Here is a 25,953-nt window from a genome sequence, read left to right as displayed (position 1 = left end):
TTTTTTTTAAAAATTTGACTTGTCTCCTTGGCATATCTCCAAATACATCCTCAAGCACCCAACATGTTCTTGCTTCCAAAAATGTGCCAGCAGCCTGGGAATCCATCTAACAAACACCTTACATTATGCATATGGTCATAAATTATAGTTTTCACATATCCTGTACTACTAATCTTGGTCTCTTGGGTCATTCGATAGTCATGCATTGATCTTCCGAAATGACAACCTCAACTTGACTGACAAATGCCTCACCAATGCCAAGGTGTGTGGGGGTGGGGGGAATCTGTTTCAACAGATTACCGGCCATATTTGAATTAACAATACCAGAATTTTATAAGGTCATATGATGGGGTATCATACCATAGGTTTCTTTCATTTTATCAAAAGTCTCCTTTAGTGTGCATCCTTTCAAATATGAAAACCAGATCACTGTGTGACACCCAACAAGTTCCATTTCACACCTTACTCAATTCAAACGCCTGTAAATCAGAAACCACAATTAGTTCAGAGTTGTAATTTGCCATATAATCCATAGAGATATAAATCATTGTACATGCAAAATTTCAGCTAGATCCGACGACTGAAAGTGGGTAAGGGGTATTACTTATTAGATGCCCCTCATATTCAACATGATGACTGCCATGGTCACTATACAAATGTAAAGGAATATAAACTATTCCTCTTTCATATTCGTATGCGCATGGACCGAAGAGGTTGTACTGGAACAGACAACATGTTTACTGCTTTAGCTACAACCACTATATACGATTTCCTCCTACACTATCTGTGCCTAAATCTAAACGCAGATTCCATAAACAAAGTTTCTTTCTCAGAACAGCCCGTCTGTGAAACACTGTTTTGCTGGGCTGCTTCCCGATTGAATACAACATAGTAGCCTTCAAATCCAATGTAAACAAATTCTTGTCGAGTCGTCCCCATAAATAATCAAATTCTACCCAACTTACACTATCAACCATTACTGCATTACCATTTTACATTCATTAACCCTTATCCTCGAGTGTTTTTTGGACTTTGATAAGTGATAACTTCCAAGTAAAAAAAGATACAGTGGCAGATGAGCCAGAACCTGATTTGAGTAGTGGAAATAGTCTTGATTTTACCTGCTATAAAACAACAGAATTCAGACATGGGGAAAGAATAAGTATAAAGTTGCTGCAAGTTATTTTTGCTAATTTCAAATTTCATCTTGAAAATAAAAAATTGTTTTTGGAAATTTTTGTTCATAACAATAATGACCTTTATTCACTATAATTTGATTTCATCAATCAACAAACTTATAAATGCCTTGATTGGAAAATTCTTTAGGTTTTCATTTGAAATATGAATCTAATTCATATTCAATCTCATCTCGTGATGCTAATCTAAAGTCATCTAAATGGTTTTGTAAGCCTGGAAATAAGTGATAATCTGAGGAAGCTAGATTAAGAGAATATGGAGGATGGGGCAAAATTTCCAAACAAAAAAGATTTTTGGTCAGTAGTTCTGTGTGAGAACGAGCATTATCATGATGGAAGATGACACCTTTTTCTGTTGACTAAAGAAGTTAGTTTTCAGGTCAAGATGGGTGAAAATATTACAGAAAAATATGAATGATACTTTAATAATGCGAAAGAAAAAAGTTATAAATTAATCATGGTGATATGTTTAAGTAATAAACAATATGCATCAAATAAATGACTACGGTTTAAAATATTCCTTTCTATAAACAAGCAAAACTTTTACACTGATACACTCATACATACAACAACAACAAGCAGCGGTATTTAGACATAATGGCAATGACGGACATAATGGCAATGAAGAGGTGACCATTAAAATTGAAAAGCAGAAGTTGTTGACAGTGTTCAAAAGTATGGTAGACAGAAAAAATAACGATTGATTTCAAGGTGTTGGAGGAGTTATTTATTCCAATTTATATTATCTGCGAATGTTAGACTAAGGATTGTTGTATCGTTAGGTGTAAAACAATGCACAAATATGAAATAGATTCTGTTAGGTACAATAATAGAAGTCCATGTCAGGTAGCAACAACTGGGGAGTTGACAGGTAAACCAAGTGTTCACATTCCAATTCGCAGCTTCAACAGATTCCAACAAGTTTCACTCTCCTTAAATATACATGAACCATTGTCATGTGTTCGTGCCACAACCAAACAAGGAGTTTTAGTGTTGAACCCTCAGGAAGTGTACTATTGATAATTGGAGGTTGGAAAGGTTTCTTAGTTTGGTTTGGTTTGGTTGTTTTGTTTTATGGCATATCAACCCTTTTCGGGTTATTTAATGGCGAATCCAGTTATTTTGGAAATAGTATTCATGTTGCATCCAGTTATTTTGTAGAATTCTTCAAGCTCTTTGTATCTTCAATCGCTAGTTTGTAGTGTTTGGTTTGGTTGTTTTATAGTGGATTTTATCGTTTTTTGTTCCCTGCCCTGCAGAACATGAATGAGTTTTACAATAGGAGAAGGAAAAGGGTTACAGCATCAATGTTTGATACATTTTAAGTTAAGAAACCAGTCAGAAAGTGAGGGAGATAGAAAGAGAAAGGGGAAATTGGGAAGAAAGAGAAAGGGGGAAAGGGTGGGTTGTTGTTTTTGTTTTTGCATAACATAATCAAGTTTCGCAAAAGGAAGTAGAAAAACAAAAAGCATAAATGTTAAGTGCATTTTGTCTCAGAAAGCCAATATCTTCAGATAGCCTGATCTGGTAGAACCAGGAAAAGTTTCTTATAATTGTTAAATGAAAGGAGATTTGTCATGGAAGCATTAAATGTGATCATCTATTTTATGTCTCCATTCCACTACAAACTGGGAGGTCATTTTCTAAAAATTTAGCCATTGTGTTTGATATGTGCACCATGTGTGCCTTATTTTTTATGGAAATCACTCCAGACAAGGTATGAAGCCACTTAATATAAGGAGCTAAAAAAAAAAAAATAAATAAATAAAAAATAAAAATACAACTTCAAAATCAAAAATTTGCCAACGATAAGTGTTAGATGGAATAGATTCTGTCAGAAAAATCTTGGGATGTGAGGACTAAAGGACAAAATAAGGGAAGCGAGAGATACGCGGCTGTTGAAAGTAAAACCAGCATCCACTTTTTACTTTCCTGATGAAAGACTTTCCCAAGATATCATGATTCCATTTCCTCCTCCATCCCCGAAATTATTTTTACATCTGATTTTCATGCAATTACAACTACGATAATTCAATTATCAAAATTTGAACAATTTTATTACGGAATCATTTAAATAAATTATTTCTAAAAATTGATTGTTTTATTGTCTAAGTATTTTTTATATTAAAGTTCTGAATTGTTTTTAGATGAGGCTGATTATTTATATTACTTGTATTGATTGGACTATTGTTCTCCCCTTGAATGTTATTTCGGTCGGATTGTCCTTTTACTGTCCTCAGGCATGTCAGTTATTGTTTGGAAAAGAAAAGTAACTTTAGCAAACAACAGCCAATATGCCTGAAGACCGTCGAAGGCCAATCTGACCGAAACGTTGCACAAATAACACTCAAGATGAGAACAATAGTTCAATCAAAACAATATTTTTTATATATTTAATATATTAGTATTTGGATTTTTTACAAAAAAAAAAAAAAAAAAAAAAAGCATTTTAAAAATTAAAAAACTGTGCCTGATGGCCCTTATTTAGGGAGAGGAAATCAGTCAAAACAATTTCTGATTGCTCGCCACCTTCCAGGCTTCTGATTAGTGGATGTTCGAATGGAGCAGAAAGTTTAGAGGAAGATGGAAGACAATTTGATATTTTCATAAGTTATTATTTCTGCAAATTTTATTTGTCCTTGTGGGGTCAAAAATTACAGAAAAATGTTCCTTCATGACCCACTCCCACCGCAGCAGCCAACTAAAGGAGAGGGACATAGCCATTACTATTTAGTCTATGGTTACGCTCCCTTCCCCATAAGAAAGTTAGACACAATCTTCAATCTAATAGATCCCATTTTATCAACTAAGTTCCAACCCCTGACCCATCACCACAAAGTTGCATCCCTGCGTCTGTTTTACAAATATTTTAATGGAATATACTTTCATGAACTCCTTGCACTTGGGCTCCCCTCGACGTATATATCCTTGATAAACCTACTTAGCAACAAAATCTCACCTCTTTACTGTTGAGATCCCAGAAAACTTTCTACTCTAATAGTTTCTTCCCTCAAACAGCTAGACCTTGGAATTCACTTCCTGCTACCTGCTTCCCTGACTGTTCTGATATGCAAACATTTAAATGTAACGTAAACCAACATCTTGTTCATCTTTCCTAGGCATGGTCTCAAATAGTAGCCCCTTATGCCCAAGAGATGATACATCCTGTTAGGAGTGAACGTTGGATTTTAATGTGGAATATCCAGCTCTGTCAAAAAAAAAAAAAAAAAAAAAGCACTGTGCACCGAGAGAAAAATTAAAAAAAGGATTTCTCATTTTCTGACTGAAGACATAACAGATACTACACTTTAGATTATTTATTTGCAGAAAATATTTTAAAATTATATTTAAAACATTACCAGAAACTGAGTGTCTTTAGGCATCCTCTGTCAAAAATTATAAAATAAAAAATTAAAAAAATTTTTTTTATCCTACTGTTACCACATTTACATTCGGGAGTTGTACTACTTAAGATAACCCCCAAATGAATACTACACTTTGATCCTGACTTGAAGATCAGAGATTGTTTAGCCTTAAAAGCATTTAAAAACTGGGAGCATGCCTTTTCCACAAGTGGAAGCTTGGCGAATACTTGGTGGCAATCAGGCTGGCTTTGGTGTTGTGGGAGGTCATGTTGGTGATTTTCTTGATGTATGACCAAACAAAGTAGTCCAACGAGTACAGGTTGGGGGAAGAGAGGGGGCAGTGAGAGAAGAATACAAAGTCATAGCACTGCTTTTGAAGCGAAGCCTGGGTTTCTTTGGACTTGTGGGCTAGCACCAAGTCCTACTGCCACACCCAGGGTCTCCCAGCGGTCACCTGATTACCCCACGGGATCACCACACTCTTCAGTACATCCAGGTAGACTTTGGTGTTGACTTTCAAGATTTGGCCCTTACTTGAAGCCACACCAAAGACCATAATCGTGTTTTCATCACCCTAGGCACGTCTATTATTTATCCAGTGATGCATTTTGAGGGTGCTGGCAATGGTCCTGCTGTCATAACTTGAATCAGTAGAGAGCAGGAGTTGTACAGCGGTGCATCTCCGATCTTGTTCGTTGAACATTGTGTCACTTTCAGATATGATAGAAAGCTCTTATCGCTCTTGGGATTTGTACACAACTAGCCAACTAGTAGATGGTCTGTAACAAAAAGAAACCCGGTTTTCATCAAACAGAAATGGAATCATGCCATCTTTTCTACGATGACAATTTTATCATTATACCCTGTATGTATTTTATTCCTTTTAGAGATTAACTTGGATCATTTATCTTTCAAACACAGTCAAATTTAGATGTAAAAAACAAAAAAAATGAATAAAAATGAAAATTTAGATGTAAAAAAAAAAAAAAAAAAAAAATCAAAATTTAGATGTAAAAAAAAAAAAATCAAAATTTAGATGTAAAAAAAAAAATCAAAATTTAGATATGAAAAAAAAATCAAAATTTAGATATAAAAAAAAACAAAATCAAAATTTAGATGTAAAAAAAAAAATACATTTTTACTTACTTTCCACCTTACTAAAAATGTGCACTTGCACATACAAAAATGGCCACTACTTATAACATAAGGAATTACATAGCTTAGTATCTGAAAAACTACTTGTTTGCAGCAAATTTAAATGCGATATTCCTTTTCAGCATACCCGAAAATCTATAAAAGTCGTCATTTTAAAGATGATTGATAAGGTGAAAAGTAAAAATTTACTGGAAAATAATTATAATTAGCCTCTTTTAAGAATCATGGGGGCTGTTTCCTTCGGCCATTTTTGCCCACATCTTTTAGATTGTTTTTTATTTATTCTCAAAAAATAAAAATAAATAAATAAATAAATAAAATATGACTTCCTTTGGTAGTTGTTACTTTGGGAGTTTTACTTCATTTCCAAAAACTATTCTGGCACGTGTAAGAAATATCAAAGAAGCTCAAAACTGGGTGTCTATTCCTTACGAGCATCAAGATTTTAGCTGAATTTGAGCTGCATTAAATAAAAAGCATGAAATGTATGAAGAATTATAAAATGTATTTTACACTCAAATCATTTATCAAGATTGTATTCTCAAACTTAAAAACTGCATTAAACTAAGGGCAATCACTCTAAAAAGTTTAGTAGAGTTATCGACCTTGATCTGAATGAAATGTACTTTTTACAAATACAAATTCATACAAACCTTTAATTACATTACATTAATAAAATTCGGTGGCAACTTCTCGGTTATGTGCATGTGCTTCTCGCATCTATGTGATTTACACATTATTACTGGTAATTTTTCATTATCTGAGTCAGCGTAGTTTACCCCCTAAAAATGTAAAATATACTTTTTAGAGCTGTTACGTTTCAACAGCCTTAAAAAAATATCAACAAAGGAGATTTAAAAAATAATAAATATTTTAGATTTTAGAGTAGGGATCACTTTCCTATATGAATTTAAAGTAAACTAAATACTCACTCCATCAACGAGACATATAATCGTCGGAAGTTTCCAATTTTTGTGGCAGGAAGATGGGTGGGGTGGTGGTGAAAGTCTCATATCGGGTTGGGGGGGGGCGCTTATGGCAACAAAAACTCCGATCTAGGGAAGATAACCAGCATAAACATAGCAAAAATAAACATTTTGTAAAGGACGCTAAAATAATCAGTGAAACAATGAAAGAATGTTAAATGAAAAAAAAAAAAAAATGATTACGCGAATACAATAGCCGAATCTCGGAAATTGCCGAAACAGTTTACGAAAAGGAAACAACTTAGCGATCAAATTATACCTGAATGAGGTTAGTCGAGAAATCAATTTTTACGGTATCTTTTGTTTATAAAATTGCCAGGTGAAACTACAGAATAGTTTAAACAAAAACAAAAAAAAACAAAAAAAATACCTCCTCCCCATGTTAAAAATGGATTTCAAAATAACGTCATTATTTCAGCAGCACAGCCTTTCTCTGCAAGAGTACCATTTTTATGTAAATAAACATCACAATTTCTCATTCCTTTTTTGTCTGAATAATTCTGATTAATTTCCCTAACGCGACCAAAGATTCTGTTTCCCATGTCCAGATAGCTGAGTGAATTTTAATGCTTGACTTTAAACTTTATTCATGGCCAGAAATTGACAGTTTAAATACTTCAAAATCTCTTTGAAATAGCGAAGTAAACACGTTTCCCCATTATTTTTATAGATTAAAAAAAAAACAAAAAAACTGATGCTGACTTCTATTTTCCTAAGAGAAATTTATGCGTGACTTTGAAGCCTTTAAACTGTCAATTTCTGACTAATGCGAATAAACAATTGTTGGATTCGTTACTTTTTTATGATTAACTAAAATAAAGAAAAGCAAATTTATTTTAAATGAAAGTTTTTTTGGTTTCGTGCCAAAAGACATCCGAAAATTGTTGGGGATGTGAACTAAGATGTTCCACCTTCATCTCATGGTGTTCTTTGGCAGAAAAGGGAGAAGTATTCTCCCGTATAATTATTGCCATCAGGGAGCAATATGTAAAGTTTATTTAATTTTTGCTGTTGATTAATTAATATCGTTTTGAAGTCTCGATAATCATTTCAAAATAACAAAACAAAATGGTGGTAGAAATCCACTCAAACCATTGTTACCGTGTAAGTGGGTTTCTACTATTTTGTCTTATTTATTTTTTTGAAGTGATTATCGAGACTTCAAAAGATGTAAAGAGACAACATGGCCTTTTTTTTTCTTGTTCTCCAGTAGCGCTCAATATTGCTTGTTTTTTCAAATCGAATAAACATTTTACATTAAATAAAAACACTAAAATCTTATCTTGCCTTTGATAACATTTTTTTTTTTTTTTTTTGACAACTTTTTCGTACCTGTGTGGATTGTAATACAAACCAAGCGAAAGATACCGTAACAGTTGAATTTCTAAAAATAACATGGTCCGTAAACTGCAGAAGTGCCAAACATTAAAAAAAAGAAAGAAAAAAAAAGATATGTAGAGACACTTCAATAAAACACGGGGAGGGGGGTAAACATTTAAAACACGAGCAAGTTGATTTTTTTTTAAGTTTTAAATATAAATGAGGGAAGGGAGGGGGAGACTTAAAATGTGGTGCAAAAAAAAAAACAAAACTTTCCTCGTGAGGTGGAAAGTGTCACCGTGACATTTATTGGGTGGATTTCTTACCAGTATTTTGTTTAATCTTCGATTTTTGAACGATTATCGGTGACCGTCTCATGCCAGCCATTTTTTTGTATTCTAACATAAAACTCGGCACTACTTTTTTTTATATAAATAAACGCTTTAAAATAAAACATGGAAAAAGTATCCAGGTAGGTAGAAGAGTACCTTATCTTTAGTAACATTTATTTGTTTTATAATTGTATTTTAGGCATTTTTCCCCATATTCTTTTTTTGGACTATACTACAAAATGCCCTTTTCTGTTTATTAAATGGTTAGGTGAAAGTACAAATTAGTTAGTAAAGACCTCAATCCATATGTTAAGAATGGTTTTCTAAATAATGTTATTAATGAGGAAAAGATTTTCTTTTTTATTTGGAATAAAAAGAAAAAAGAAAATGGATAAGTATTGAAGATTACAATTTAAGCCAAAAAACGATATGAGACTTCTTCCCTCTCCACAAAAAAATGGAAACTTCAAACGATTACATGTCTCGTTGACTGCTAACAGATAGTGTGATGAACAAGGGACAACCATCATGATATCGCTTGCACAGCAATGGATAAGGATAAACTGTTTACCCAGCAGTTTGCCTTGTGTTACATATAAGGGGCCCTACATTAAGTCAGCTAGTGTGAATTTTGGCAAGGGTAACACCGAGTGCATGATGATAACCTATATCAGTAAAACAGAATCATTCCCAGGGTTGAATAAAAGATGGGTGACAAGGCTGAGGCAACAGAACAAACGGTGGACAAAATTGATGTTACACTTCCTGAATTGAAAAAAAAAAAACAAAAAAAAACTAATGTTTTCACTTGAGCCTTTCTCAGGAAGCCATATGAATGAGACACAGCCAATAATGTAGAATAATCTAAGGCAAATGTTACTTCGATGTCTGTGTCACGCATTCAAGTGAGTTAAAAAAAGGTTTAAGAAGTAATTAAGATAACATTAGTCTCTTCCTTCAGTGTCAATTCTCATCAACAAAAACCTTGAAGAAAACTCAGCAAATGCCTCCTTGTATCTTTCATGCATGAAAAGTTTTATTTGTCTGAGTTAAGCAAACAAGACAATGGCCACGCATGAAACACAGAGAAAAACAGTGGCGTCAGATGAGCATGAATAAAAATAGCTCTGGTGAACTTCACAAAGCTATCCTACATCGATCCTGACCTGACAGCCAAACTCTTTCTTCTGACATGCTTCTGATGTAGCTGTTGGTGCTATACTCAACCTGGTAGTGAATGGTCAAACACGACCACTGTCTTTCTTTTCTGCTAAGCTGAGCATTCTTCAACATAAATACTGTTTTCAGTAGAGAACTACTCGCCATTTTTGTTTCATGTTGGAAGGGAGACAAGTCACGATTTTCACTGACCACAAACCCTGATTGCTTCCCTTACATCCTCCATTTCTAGTAAACATACACCCAGAGAACTTTGACAGATGGATTTTGTGACACAATATTCTGCCGACATTCAATATTTACCAAGCAAAACAAATATTGGAGCTGACATACTCTTCCATTTTTATGATTTCAAAGTCTTGAGAAACCTCTGGACTTGGATTACATCACATCTTAACAGAAAGGAGATATTAACTGAATTTATGTCAACTCCAACTATTCCACCAAAAAGACAATTTCATTTTTGGAAAATTTTGAAAAAGCTCATTTTGGGCGATACATCTGTTTTACATTCAAGCCTTACCTACCTCCTTGCCGAAAGAAAGTTTTCCGACATTTTCATGATTTAACGCATCCTGGCAAGCGCGCAACAGTCAAGCTAATCACAGCTTGATTTTTGGCCTAACATGAATGTCAACATACATAAATGGACTCAGGCATGTATTTCTTGCTAAACTACGAAAGTACACCATCATATTGTCCACCCCAGGCAACTTCCCTGTACCTGATGTTCATTTTGTGCATACACATCTGGATATTGTTAGCCTCCTGCTACCTTCTGCTGGTCACAGCTACATCCTCACTATGATAGATCGCTCCACTCGTTGGCCAGTAGCAGTCTCCTTGCACAACATTTCTACGGAATCTGTAGCCCGCACATTCGTGGAGAACTATCTCTAATTTTGGCATACCCACCACGGTTACCACTGACAGAGGATCAAGTTTACATCACAACTTCCCAGACCTTTGCTAATCTTTCTGAATTTTCCCACATTGCGACAACTGCTTATTACCCTTCCACTAACGGAAGGGTGATAGAACGCTTCTATCATTGACTCAAAGCTGCCTTATCAGCATTGCTGAAGCGAACATTTACTGCTTGTTTTTTCTAGAACTTCGATCCATTATTAAAGAAAACCTGAACGCTACACCAGCAGAGAGAGTTTTTCGCCTTCCCGGTGAATTTTTCACAATCGATTGATCCATATCCACAACTACCCCTGGTTATGCAGGTTTCCCTTGCAAATACGCAGACTTTAAGACTTCCTAAACTTTTTTGCATACACATATGCTACACCATATCTACATCTGCATGCTCATTTCATTCACCCTTTCCCGTAGCCTGCAGCTATCACCTTTTCCCGTAGCCTGCAGCTATCACCCTTTCCCGTAGCCTGCAGCTATCTGGAGGGGGAAGTATTGTAGAGCTACACCACTTTAAAAACTAGTCTACAAAATAGCTTTGCACAAAGCAAACATGCAAACAATTTGTAAAAGGAATTATCGCTCTTTTAACTTCGTCTCTGGCAGACAAGTGGTGACACTAATTTCCTCTTTTCCTCTTTCCTTTTTTTCTCTTGGGTGGTGCGTACCAAATGTGTTTTACACACACACAAACCGATGCTGTATTTAAATGAGCTTTCGTGTACATTCGATGTCAGCCCAAACATTGCAAATCATGAACAAACAAGCTTATCCAAGAGGACGAACGCTCTACATGACCATACCAATGTAACTGATTCGTCTTTCAGATATTTCTTCAGATGTTGAGCTCATTCAGTAATTATATAGGAGGTAATTTAAGAATATCAGCTCCTGCTTGGAAGTGACTGTAATATCATTAACATAAAAGATTAAAACGTTTAAACTCCCGTTACATATTGGTGATCATGCATCAGTGGCGCTTGTGTTAGCTGTTAGAGTTTTGGCATGGATCATACTTGGTGCATGTCATGATAATCCACAATCTTCAAAACAGAATCGTTCCTGGAGACATGAAATGTGGAAAGATATGCTGAAGGCCTAAAGCTTAAGCATATTACCAGCAACGATTACGGGCGACTATTCATTAAGGTGACTTACTAGATTCTTTTTACTTGATTACTGAAGCCAAGACCACTCAGCTTCTCCAAGCAACATAAATACCTTCCACAAGGGGAAACAGGTCGAATGGTACACAAAACAAAGGTAGGAGTCGAACGATGATGAATGCTATTGTTTTCAAACTGAGTGAAACAAAAGCTTTCAAATCAGTCGCTATATGAGAGCCAATCATGAGACATCGAATAATGCAAGCCATGGGTTGCACGAGGGAGTTGACCAATAATGTAGAAAACTTGATAATCTAAGCAAAATATTACTTCAATGTCTTTGCCAGTGTGCATCACTCATTTCAGTTGAGTAAATAACAAGAAAAATTTATTCTTCATCAGTGTTGCCTAGAATGAATACAATCAAAAATTTTTAAATATTCATTTACTGATTTTATTCACTAAACACATCTTTTTGTCAAAGTTTTAATTCCCTTATGCCGACTCACTTTTCAAGGAATCTAGATAAAGGGGATTTGTCTTTGTGTGTATGTATGTGTATGTCTCGCTAGAGAGGAATGAGCTTGGCAAAGGAGAAAAAGGATTGGAGACGGGAAATGGGGGAGGGGAAAGGGAAAAGTAGATAGACAGCTAGAGAGACAAAAGTTTAAATAGAAATATCTTACAATTTTAACCCAGTATCCCTGCTAGTTGTTAATAAAAAAAATAAATTTATATATATTAATAATGTCCTTAGTCAACAAACAGAATCATTCTCACAAATGGGGAATGTAAAGTTGAAGCAGAGTGCAGTAAATTAAATGATAGACAAAACAGAGTCAAACAACGATGAGTGACATTTTCAAGCTGAGAGAAACAAAGGTCTTCATATTAGTCTCTTTGTGGAAGCCATGCGAATGAGACACATCCACTAATGTAGAAAACTTGATAATCAAATAATCAATGTTACTTCAATGTCTTAGTCCGTGTGTGTTACTCATTTCAGTTTAGTTAGAAAGTATAGGAAAAAATAATTAACTAAGATAACATTAGTCACTCTCTTCGGAGTTAATTTTCTCCAAATAAAGAGATAAAGCAAAATAAACTTTAAAAAGGCTTTGTGAATTGGTAATGAATATTTGGAAAATGACATTTTTTTTAATGAAATTGAAATAAAAAGACTTTTCTAGAAATGCATCGACGCCATTAATAAACTACTTAATCCCCCCCTCCTCCTCACTGATTTTATTGGATTGCTACAATGCTGCATTTAGCGATGAAAATGATATTTTAAACTTAAGCATGATAGACCGACAGAGTCTCTTGCAGGGATGTTGGACATTAAAAAAAACAAAAAAAATATAATTTTTAGAGAAGCAATAAATCAAGTTTGTGAATGAGAAACAAATAAAACATCAAGGTTTATTAGCATTGTCACCGCCGCCACCTCCACCCTTCTTGGTGTGAATCAAACAAATATGATGAACTCAGATAGCAGGAGGAGGAGGGGGGCAGTATGTCAAATACTCAAAGCAGATTTTATTATTATTTCACAGATTTTTATCAACAACATAGAAAAGTCTGGCATGAAATTGTTGAATGTATTCACACTTGACATTTTCGATTCTCAAATTTCATGATTCAAACATTTGGTTTTATAGAATTTGAATGGAACCAAACCAACTAAACCTCAAACTTATTTTAGAGTTAAAAAAAAAAAAAAGTTTGGCTCAAATCGTGTAAAAGTAACAACATTTACAACAGTTTGTATCATATATATATATATATATATATATATTATTCCTTAATTGGAATTCATTTTTGAGATGAGCATTATATATATTAATTTATTTTTATTTCGGACTATTATTCTCATCTTTATTAGTTGTTGTGTTTTGATCTTTTATTGGTTTTTGTTTTTTCACAACGTTTCGGCCAACTTCCTCTGGCCTTCGTCAGGTGGTAACCGCGACGGATAGGAACTTCGAATCTCCTAACTGCATTCTCAGCAATCACTGCCATCCGTAGTTGTTGTCGTCTCACCACATTTTGACCAATTAAACCTCTGGCATGCTTTGGGTGGAATTGAAACCGCTATCTTCAGACAATGTTCATCTGGAACTGTAGAGATTCAACGTCTCTATCAACTGCGCCACGGGCCCCGAAGGTTGGATTCTTTGATCTTATAAATTCACGTTTATTTATTATCTGATCGTCCAGTCGGGTCCGTACCGATTGGTATATATATATATATATATATATATTATTCCTTAATTGGAATTCATTTTTGAGATGAGCATTATATATTAATTTATTTTTATTTTGGACTATTATTATACCAATCAGTACGGACACGATAGCGGTTTCAATTCCACCCAAAGCATGCCAGAGGTTTACTTGGTCAAAATGTGGTGAGACGACAACAACTACGGATGGCAGTGATGGCTGAGAATGCAGTTAGGAGATTCGAAGTTCCTATCCATCGCGGTTACCACCTGACGAAGGCCAGAGGAATAGTTGGCCGAAACGTTGTGAAAAAACAAAAACCAATAAAAGATCAAAACACAACAACTAATAAAGATGAGAATAATAGTCCGAAATAAAAATAAGTTAATAGTTTGTATCATTTCGCAATTTTTGAGACGAGGATTGATAATTTGTATTTATTTATATTATTTGACCTACTATTCTCTTCTCTCTGGCCAATGTAACCTTCGACCTTCTTTGGCCGCATCTTTTCAGACTTGGGAATATTAATGCTTGATTGAGGCATCCATGTTAAGGCATTTCATCGAAAAGTTTTGTTTTATTAAGTTATATCAAGCCTTTGTGGGTTCACAATCGACATATTGTATATGGTTAATTGAACACAAGTTGTTATTTCATTCATAACTGAGGCATGGTGGTTCATATCTTCTTAAAAGTATTAACACTTCCTGACTAGCAGCAAAATCCCACCTTTCCACCGTAGAGTTCCCTAGATGCTGAAAAACCTACTTTTAAAGTTTCTTTCCTCATACTGATTGGCTTTGGAATCCCTTCCCTGCTCCATGTTTCCGACTGTATGAACATGCAGAAATTTCAATATAATATGAACAAAAATCTTGATGCACAACTCTCTAGCTAGGACCCCCCCCCACTCTCTACAAATCTGGACTCTAACCACAATAGCCCCTTACATCTCGGTGGCAATATCCTTTGTGGCAAACAAAAGTTAAAAGCAAAAAGCAAAAATAAAAACATTTAATTACCACAGAACGAGTTAGACTTCGAGGCACATTTACCTGTTGTAAATGTTGATATTTTTACACAACTTGAACCAAGCTTTTTTTAAAAAAAAAAAAAAATTAAATTAAGTTCTAAGTTTAGTGTGAGTGTGGCATGATTACAGTCTGACAATGGACTATTCCTGACATCACTTCCGGTGACCACGTTCTGCTTTTCAGCAGTCTGAAGCCAAGAGTCGTAACTTTACTTTGTCCTTTAGTATAGCAGAATTCCAACTCAACTAACATCGTTTCTGTATTTTCTGCTTAATATATCATTCATTTCACTGTATTTGAGTCTTCACATCATTAATTCCAACATTTACACCATAACATTTAGTTTGGTAAAACTTGGTTTGATTCAACTGAAATTAAATGCAATTAAATGCGTTTGAATGAATTATGAAGTTTAAGAATTGAAAATATCAAGTTTGAATGCTTTCAACAATTTCATGCTAGATTTTTCTACTTTATGTTGTTGGGAAGTTTCCGACTTTTGCACTCGTGAAGATTGTATTCTAGCTTTTGTGAATACTTTCAAGAGATTAGATAGGCCTACAAAACTTAATACACTTGTTTTTTTTATCTGTTCAGGTACTCCCTTCTACTAGACGGATGATTAAAGTGATCTGATTCTTTCTTCAAGTTCACCAGGATCAGGAAAGGACCTTAAATCGCTTTGCCACTTATGAAGAACACGAACCGCGCTGGAACAACGGTGTTATGTAGCAATCCATTCTTTACTGTTCTGCATCTTCATCGTTAATAATTACTTTCTCTCTAGCTATGCTAACAGATGCCAGTTCTTTTTATTTCTTTTTTTTTATGGCGGCTCCAAATAACCAAAAGTTTTAGACCAATCAGAAAAAAGGTTAATTATTCTTTTTCTTTAGTTTATATTTAATAAAAATATCAGAAATACAACACCACAGTATCTCAGAATTGTCCGCTCTGCATGAAATTCACGTTGGTTACAGTTATCCGTTAAACTACAGGAGTGAAGATTTTTATAAGGTCGGTCAAGTAAATTAGAGTCTTCAGGTTTTTAGTCATTAATCTCTTAATAATATCCCGTTATGACATCTGATCGTTTGCTCAAGGGAGAGTTGCTTGATTGAAAAACGTCCTGGGAGCGACAACCAGCTCTCCACATATTAGACACGATCAAACGATAGGCACATGGACGATAGAAACATAAACGGGTTGAAATGGTGTTGGCTATACCCAGCTGACCTGTCTTGTTGTCAAGAATGGCAGGCATTCTTCATGACAGGGACCACTTCTCTGTTGTTGAAAAGTAACGCTTGTACAGGACAGCAAACGAAGGCATTTTTTTATAAAAATATAATTCTTTTATTTAACACTGAAAGAGCATATTTAGTTAAGACCCAACACATGCCACTAATGGCGTCGGAGCTAAATCACTGTGTCCGTCTCGTTCAGAGTGTCAACCTCAACGGTTGAAAAACAATATAATTATAATTCAATTCTCATGTCCTTTATTGAAAGAGAGTGAAAGAAAGAGAGGCATTCATACATAACACTTGAACATTGCTTAGTTTTTGTAAGCCTTGATGACGAGTTCTTTTGGGTTTGACCTTTCCAATATGGTGTCTCAGATCGTTTTGCATTGGTTGAATATTATAAACAACTAGCCAGAGTACCCAGTATTTCCCGAGTGTGTGGAGGTGTGGTAAGGATCCTCAGGGGTGGGGATTAAAAAAATGGTATAGTAGCAGGATCCCCCCAGCGTTGCCTGGGTCAAGTGTAGGGGACTAGGATATATAAATCCTAATCCTGTTATAAAAGAAAATAATGAAACGAATGGAAATGAAGGAAACAAAAACTCAATTGATGGATAAGATAAACGTGTTGTTTATTTACTGTTGAAAAGTGGATGTTTTAGGTGTAACACGTGTTCATGTCCGCGTTCGGGTGTAACCATTGTTTGTTGCGGGACTGGTGGTGTAGAAAGAAAAAGGAAATGTGTGTTCATCTCATATTTGGGTCACTATCGTTTTTTCACTCATGGGAAGAGAAGTGAGTAATGTAGTGGAAATTGGAATGATAGTCCAGCGTGTAGACAAAGACAACGATAGAGGGTTAAACTGTGCACCATGTTAGCAGTCAGCTACGCGGAGGTGTTCTCTGGCACAAGTTGTAGATAGAGAGAGAGGGAGAGAGAAAGTCAATCCAGTTCATGGAGAGAGAAAGCATATAAAGTGTACGTATGGTCTGTTAGCTTTTTGCCCCTCATGGTAGCAAATGGCGAGGCGTGCACACGCCTGCCGAAAAGGCATGCTGTCAGTCCGTAGACTGCCCAGCTCGGAAGCTGGTCTGAAAAAAAGGGCTGGAAACAGCTTGTCTCTTGCTTTTATAGTTGTTTCCAGTGTTTTTTTGCGCATGTGTGGATTTCCTTTGAAAGGGAAGTGACGTTGTCCATGTGTGCGTACATGTGCGTACATTAGCGTGTGTGTGTATATACATGTGAATGTGAGTGTATGTACGTGAACGTGAATAAATGTGCGTGTGTGGACGTGCGCGTATGTATATGACAAGTAATATGGCTTGAGATGTGAACGCGTGTTTTTGTGTGAGACTAGAAAAGGCTCGCACACAAGTAAGGAATCGGGGGTGGGATATTAAAAAAATAAATTGGGAGTAGCGGAGGGTGGCAAAACAACTGTAGGCAGTTTGGTTGGAGAGAAAAAAAAAATGTGGCTCAAAACACATGAATGAACATCAGTTGTACATATGCACAAGCAATGTTTCCGAATTTTTGAGATGAGGATTGATAATTCTTATTACTTAGATTATTCAGACTACTGTTCTCATCTTGTGTTATTTTCATGTTTCATGTATTGTGTGAACTTAAAGTGTGAGAAGAGTAAAAAGAATGATCCACATAAAACGATGTGGAAGCAAGGTTTTCATCGTGACTCCATAGATTTGTGGTTGCGCATCTGACACATCTTTGTTTGCCACACACAGACAACCAGAAGATGATGAATCCTGATTTTGTCTCTTTCTGGATTTTCATTGCAGAGACAGAAACAACCAGACAAATTTATCTTTAGTTGACCTATGACAAAAATTTTCGTTTACTTGCCAAACCCATGTGATTTTTAGAATATGACATCTTTGTTCCATAATGAATACGTACATCATAAAGATTTTTCTGCATTTTTTTTTTTTTAAATAAGTGTATTCTTAATAAGCATTAAATTTTATATCAAAACACACATTCTTCTGACGTTTTAAACAGCCTATGTTAAAAACAAAGAGCGTGTTGTTTTATTAAACCTTTTATTGTTTAAATAATTTGACTTTGCACATTTTTTTTTGTTTTTTTTAATGGAAAGTTTGAAAAGACATTTTTCACTCAGTAATAAGCTTTGGAAGATTGTTGGTGAAAAAAAAAAAAAAAAAAACGATCGCCAAAAGATAAACATTTTATTATTTTTTAGTCGCAACTTGAAAAAAAAAACAAAAAAACAAAAAAAAACAAGAAAAATCACCTGCAAATGTGACTGTTCGATTCGCAATGTAAAGCCCTGTCACAGGATGATGAATCCTGATTTTTATCTCCTGGATTTTCATTGAACCTGTTTTCCCTGACAATTACCATTTGCTGCCACTCTTATCATGGCGTGGAGGAGTTGATTTTAAGTGGGTGTTTCTGCTTTGAACACCTAAACACACACACTAGAGACTCTACAGCAAGACATGATAGGGTATGCAAGTACCTCCACTGGACCATCAGTAAAAAATTAAACATCCAGTGTAGCAGCAAGTCCTGGGAACATCAACCTGAAAGAACAGTTGGAAATGACTTATATACCATACATTACGACCATGTAATCCCTATAGCCATCTACCTTGAAAATGCTGCTGTTAAACCTGACATAGTTATATGGAATAAGTCAGAGAGAGTAGCAACCTTGGTTGAAGTGAGTGTCCCTAATGATGGAGGTCTGAACAGAGCTGAAAGAGAGAAACAGACCGAATAGCAAGGTCTCATGTATGATATGAAAATAAACTGGAATCTTAAAGAGATATCAATCATACCAGTTATCATAGGTGCCACAGGGCTTATGCAGAAGAACCTGAAGTCCTACCTAACTAATATTCCTGGTGAACCAAGTGCAAAAGAGATCCAGACAATTGCACTTAAGGGAACAGCGAGGATACTAAAAAGAGCTCTCGGTTGGTTTCAATAAAAAGCAGGGCAATGTTGGCAGCTTGTTTGGCTGCCCTATACCAAGCATTACAATCGTCAAAGAACGAAAGAAAAAAAAAAAAAGACCCTAGTAAGGGTAATCAAAAGGAGACACCTTCCACGTCTACCGCCCCCTCTATCTCTCACAAATTTAGCACTCGACATGAGTTCATAATTAAATCTCTTTGACATAACACTCACAAGTAACATAAATTGAAACAAATACATAGAAGAAATTGCCAAAGCTGCTGCAAAGAATGTGGGCTCCCTCTACCATGCTAGAAAACTACTGACACCTGCCAGTATCTTATATCTCTACAGAGTCACCATTCGCTCATGCATGGAGTATTGTTGCCATATCTGGGCTGGCACATCTGCCACTAGACAGAGTTCAAAAAAGAGTCTCCAATCTAATAGATCCTCCTGCACTGTCAAACAATCTCCAATCCCTGTCCCACCGACTTAATGTTGCTTTAGGTGTGTCAGAAATTTCGTGAAAAATATTAAATAATTCTACCCCGTCTTTCCAAGCATATAACTCCTCGAAAAATGTAATTCAAGCCCTTACCTACAGGTAAATTTCTAAAAAACACTACTTTTTTGTTGTTTTAAATTTGAATATATTATTTATTGATCTTTTATCTTCAATTTGTGATACATAACACTTTGGTGAGTAAATTAATTATTTACTTTTTAATAGACATTTCAAAATGGGAGGCGTGAATTAATTCGACCCCCTGTCTTTCCAAGCTTATAACTACTCGAAAAATGTAATTCAAGCCCTAACGGTTTTTTTTTGTTGTTTTCAGTTGAAGGAGCAAGGACCAAGGTTTCATTTTTTAAAAAAATCGAAAAAACAAATGTGGTTTTTAAAAAAAAAGGTTTTAAACTTTGGACTTTACAGGTAAATTTCTAAAAAACACTACTTTTTTTTTTTTTTTAAATTTGAATATATTATTTATTGATCTTTTATCTTCAATTTGTGATATATAAAACTTTGGTGAATAAAATATTTACTTTTTAATAGACACTTGAAAATAGGGGGGGGGGCGTGAATTAAAAAAAAGTTTGTCTGAAATATTATATTCGATTTATTGGAAAGAGCATAAAATTTCAAATTGTCCCTGAAAATATCGTAAAAATTGAATCAATAGAAAAATTTTGATAGATTTTTAAAGTTTAAAAATTGAAAAATACTGAGCTCGTAAAATTCAGTTAATTTCATTACTGTTTTTTTTTTTTTTTTTAATAAAAAAAAAAAAATTTCTATTACTTTTAAAACAACTTTGATAGTTTATTTGGAAGTATAATCCATAAAGAAAATAAACAACCCACTTTTAAAAGAGAAATTACGAGCTTTTTTTATATTTTATTCGCAGTTTCGTGTTAGGGGTGTCAAAAATTCCTACAAAAATTCTGATACATTTGCTTCCCTGTGCCGGTTTACAGGTACTTTGATGGATTGTGCTCTGACGAATTCTGTTGAAATTCATTAAGGAATACATTGGAAAAAATGACTTAATATCCAGAAAGCTACTTATTTGTCTCAAATTTGAATGTAATATTCGTTTTTAACGAGACTCGAAAACTTATAAAAGTCGTCAATTTAAAAGGCGAGAGTTGAGTTGCAGTTAAAGTAAAAATTTACCTAAAATACCCTTCCCTCCTCATGTTAAAAATGGTTTTCTAAATAATAACATTATTTTGGCACGGTAACATAGATGCACAAGTTATCAAGAGTCTCTTTACTGATAGTTGTTCAAAAGAAAACACTGAAACTAGGTTATGTAGTTCGTCAGCTATGACTTCCTTCTTACATTCAACCAGTTTTCAACGAGTAAAAGATGTTAAACTTTTTTATTTTATTATCCATACACCCGGGTAACGCCGGATAGTGCTGCTAGTTTTTTTTTTTTTTTTTTTTTTTTTTTTTCTTTTTTAAAGAAATGAAATCCTATCGAGCAGAAGAAACGATGGAAGGGAGACAACTTTCGTCGGACATCGAAAAAGAATTTCTCAGTCAGACAGGAAATAAATTTTTTATTCATTCATTAAAAAAATTTTAAAAAATAAAATGTTCGTATTACTGTACACAGATTCGAAAAAGTTGTCAAAAAAACAAATATATAAATAAATGTTATTAAAGGCAAGATAAGTTACTTTTCTACCTAACTAGATATGTTTTTAGTGTTTTTATTTAATGTAACATGTTTATTTAGCTCGAAAAACATAGTGTTTGTTTACCGATGTAATATGTATTGTAAAATTAAAAATGGCGCCCTACTCTCTTTTTGACACGGTAAGTTTGTGAAAAGCAGTTAAAAATAAAAAATATACAAAATACAGTACTAGTGCACTTATTGATCCGTGCTGAAATAATAACGTTATTATTTAAAAAGCCATTCTTAACATGGGGAGAGGGGTGTTTTGTAACTATTCTATACTTTAACCTTACATTTGAACATAACAAAACATTAGAAAACTTTAATTAAACTTGGAAAAACAATTTTAAAAAATAGCGCGAATCAGTAAGTGCACTACTGGACTGCACTGCCCACTGCACTGCACTAGTGCAAGTGCACTAGCACCCAAAATACTGTTAAAAACCCATCTAATATATGTCAGCCTTCAGCCTATGTCACGGTAACATATATTGAGCAAGTTTCTAACAGTATTTTGACTAGTTTTTTTTTTTTCATTTATAACTCCTTTTTACAAACGTGTCAAAGAGAGAGTCGGGCGCCATTTTTTAATACATCGGTAAACACTATGTTTTTCGAGCTGAATAAACATGTTACATTAAATAAAAACACTAGAAAATTATCCAGTTAGGTAAAAAGTAACTTATCTTTCCTTTGATAACATTATTTGTTTTTTGTTTTTTTTTTTGACAACTTTTTCGAATCTATGTGTACAGTAAATACACACCCATTCGAACCCGTGATTATGACAGACCTGAACGATAACATAATTTTAACCGGTATTCTGCAGTTGGTATTTTTTACGACCTGTGCAGCAGCGTAGTATAAACATTCTCAACCTCCCATGTTAAGAACGGCTTTCGGAATAAACACTCACAACCTCGAAAGCTGTTCTTAACATGGAAAGGTTGGGTGTGTTTACACTACGCAGGGCAGGGCCCAGGGGCAGGTCGTAAAAAATAAAATACCTTTTATCTTTCACATTGCCACCCGGAGTTATGCCTTTTTTTCTTTTTTTTTTAACTTAAGCGTTGACATTTTTCATATAAACTATGGAACAATAACAAATGAACTTTTCATAGATTGTTCGGGACCTTTACACTTTTAGAGACCGTTAGTAAATTTAGCCTAAAACATGGTTTTAAAGATTTTTTTTATTTTTTATTTTATTCTTAGCAGAACGGAATTTCCTTATTCGAAAACTGTAGGTTTTAATTTGTTGAAAACAAATTAAAAAAAAAAAAAAAAAAACGAGAATGAAACCGAAACAAAATTTCTGTCGTCCAACACGCCTTTCTTGCTCTGTCTCTCCTTCTACAAGAAAATAAATCTTCCGATGAAAACTAACTGAAAATAAAAATAAAAAAAACTTACGTAAATTATGGAAAGGAACTCCCGGGTATAAATTGGTTGTTTGTCTTTTCTTTTTTTTTTTTTTTCTTTTTTTTTTTGTATTATTATTATTATTATTATTATTATTATTACAAAAATGTCTTCCTAAATGTATGAGCTGTTCACGGAGAAAACGGACAAATTGCACATGGTTTTGCGGTTCGTAGACTTGTTTTTCCTTTCAAAGCAAAAGAGTTCCACATCAACATTCGTTTCGTTTTCTATTTCTTTCTTTTCTTTGTTTTTCTGTATTCATTTTCTTATTTGTTTTCTTTTGTTCTTTCTTTTCTTTTTCCTTTCCTATTTCTTTTCTTTTTTGTATTCCTTTTCTTTCTTTCTTTGTTTTTTCTTTCCTATTTCTTTCTTTTCTTTGTTGTCTGTATTCCTTTTCTTCTTTCTTTTCTTTCTTTCTTTTCTTCTTTCTTTTCTTTCTTTCTTTTCTTCTTTCTTTCCTATTTCGTCCTTTTCTTTGCTTTTATTTGTTTTTCTGTATTCCTTTTCTTCTTTCTTTTCAATTTCTTTCTTTCCTATTTCTTTATTTTCTTTGTTTTTAAAAAATTTTTCTCATTTCTTCTATTCTTTCTTTTCTTATGCTTGCTTTCTTTTATTTTTTAATTTCTGCTTTTTATTTTTCTTTCTTTCCTCTTTTTCTTCTTCTTCCTTTCCTTCTTCTTTCTTTCCCTTAACTTCTCTTTTTCCTTTGTTTTTTCTTTCTCCCTATTTCCTTCTTTTCTTATTTTTTCTTTTCATTTTTAATTCTTTTCGTTTATCTTACATTTTCCTTCTTTCCTTCCGTCTTTCTTACGTATCACGAAGGGGACCAAGTCTTTGATCCAAACAAATTATATTGTGTTGATGACACATAGCATAGGCTCATATATGGTTGACTATTATAGAAAACTGATCACATATAATGATAGAAGATCGAGACACAGGAATGGGTATGTTTGATCTGGCATAATGATGATTCATTAAAATTATGGGATATGCGTACGCGCCTGGTCCACAAAGTATGGAAATAAAATATTTACAAATTAAAAAAAAAAAACGTTTACAAGTGTTTTTGATATAGACGTACATAATAATACTTTGATAAGTATGTTTTAACTTAAATAGGGATGGTATAACAAAATTGTGGGGTCTACGTTCGTGCCTGGCCTCCATGGAATGGAAATAGGGACAAACTTTAATAAAGACTTTTCATATCTATCTGCGTAAGCATACTTTGATAATTGTTTCAGTTTGAAGAAATATGGTATAATAAAATTATGGGGTGTTCGTTCGCGCCTGACCTCCATAGAATGGAAATATGTCAAAGTTTAACAAGGTTTTTAAATATAGATCCACAGAATGTTGTGATAAGTGTTTCAGTGTGAACAGGTATGGTATAATAAATTATGGGGTTTATCTATTTCATTTTTACTTTCATCATATTTTGTTTTGATTTTGATACCCCCAAATTCGAAGCTATCTCTTTATAACCCTTCCTTTTCATAACCTATCATACTTTCATAAATCAGAGTCCATTTTCTGTAGGCTGTTTTTGAACCCAGTCAACGACGGGTACTTTTGCTAGTATATATATATATATATATATATATATATATATATATATATATATAACGGCTAAATACAGACCAAAACGCATAATGAATTTAAAAAATATAAAATGAAAATAAAGGTTAGCTTGTAGCAACCCCCCCTAATGAACTATACTCTCTGGCGGATCAATGCTTCCCTGTAAGTTCTTCGGCCATAGACTGGCCAATCGACAGGCAGGGCGCATTGATCCTGCTGTCCCCAAAAAGAGTGCAGGGGACATCCAACAGTCAGCACAGAGCCGCGTGCAAAGACACACCTTCCTCTCCTCCTCTACCAGCACCGACAGTCCGCCGTGGACCTGACTCAAGAACTTCGAGCTCCACCACTATTATCCCGTGGAATAAAGACTTGCAAAGGTTCAATGTTAAAAGGAGTTTGTCGTTTTTTATCGAGGGTTCTATAAGATAAAAGATTAGCTGGGGTACAACTACCCCACTAAAAATGGTGACCCCGACGTGATTCACCTCGACCACTAGTTCCAATGACTCATCGTAGAGTTGTTTTTGACACCCTACACAATCTGGCCCACCCCGGATGCGAAGCCACAGTGAAGCTGATTACAGCTAGATTTTTCTGGCCAAATATGAGGTGTGATATCACTGCCTGGACACGTTCCTGTGTATCCTGCCAAAAGTCAAAGGTCCACAAGCATATCCGTGCACCCCTAGGAACATTCAGCACCCCAGACGCTTGGTTTAGCCATGTTCACATAGATCTGGTTGGACCATGGCCGGTCAGTCAGGGATTTACTTATCTCCTGACCTGCATAGACCGTTTCACACGGTGGCCCGAGGAGGCCATTCCTCTCACAGACATTTCGGCTGAGTCCGTAGCGCGAGCCCTTATATCAGGCTGGATATGGATATCGCGTTACGGAGTTCCCACCACTGTAACCACGGATCGTGGTGCATAGTTTGAATCCCACCTATTCCAGGAACTTTCCAGAATTCTAGGGATCCAACGTATTCGCACGACAAGCTATCACCCAGCTTCGAACGGGATGATAGAGCGCTTCCATCGCCAATTAAAAGCTGCACTACGTGCTTATCCTGACCAACAGAGATGGAACGAATACGTACCTGTTGTTCTCTTAGGCTGTCGTGCTGCCATTAAAGAGGACCTGGGATACTCTCCAGCCGAACTAGTTTATGGTGCACCTCTATCATTGCCAGGTCAAATGCTGAGCCCGACAGAGTCTGCACAAATGGATTCAGCTCTGTACGTTGACAGACTGCGAGCTTATTTCAATAAGCTCCCACCTATGCATACTAGGGAACAGACCATAAAATCTTTGGTCCCAAAGGACATTTCGTCTTGGACTCACGTTTTCCTTAGGAAGGACTCTGTGAAAGCCCCTCTTACTCCACCTTATACCGGTCCTTATCGCGTGCTTTCACGTACTAACAAACTTTTCACCATAGACATCAGTGGTAAAAAAGAAACTGTCTCTATTGACAGAATAAAAAAAGCCTTTCTGGACACGAAAACGCAAGAGCCACACATTCTCCCTACATACATGCATCATCAACATACACCTGAAGCAAGTACTCCCAATGCAGACAACTACGTTACTACCACGCGTAGTGGTCGTAGAGTGCATTGGCCAAAGAAGTTGTGCAAGACTGTATATATATAAAAAAAAAAAAAAAAAATTTTTTTTTTTCCTCACACAAAAATTTTTTTGCACAAAGACATTTTCTTCTTTTATAA

The 25,953-nt window shown here is 34.9% G+C and overlaps 1 protein-coding gene across 3 annotated transcripts in view; it reads right to left on the bottom strand.

Annotated features, from left to right (window-relative positions):
- LOC145293687 (mitochondrial inner membrane protease subunit 2-like) overlaps positions 1–23,031 on the bottom strand; it is a 107,335-nt gene extending 84,304 nt beyond the window's left edge. The window contains exon 1 of one of the 3 annotated variants that reach the window (XM_080140086.1): positions 22,624–23,031. The gene's annotated coding sequence lies outside the window, so the exon portion shown is untranslated. The remainder of the gene's footprint in view (positions 1–22,623) is intronic. The other 2 variants (XM_080140087.1, XM_080140088.1) reach the window with 2 other exon arrangements.
- Between the last annotated feature and the right edge of the window lie 2,922 nt (positions 23,032–25,953).

Source organism: Euprymna scolopes, chromosome 15 (genome assembly GCF_053919585.1).
Source record: "Euprymna scolopes isolate OS-2025 chromosome 15, ASM5391958v1, whole genome shotgun sequence".
Lineage (NCBI taxonomy): Eukaryota > Metazoa > Mollusca > Cephalopoda > Sepiida > Sepiolidae > Euprymna > Euprymna scolopes.
The sequence above is the reverse complement of the archived record's forward strand: the minus strand, read 5'-3'. Positions and strand labels throughout refer to the sequence as shown.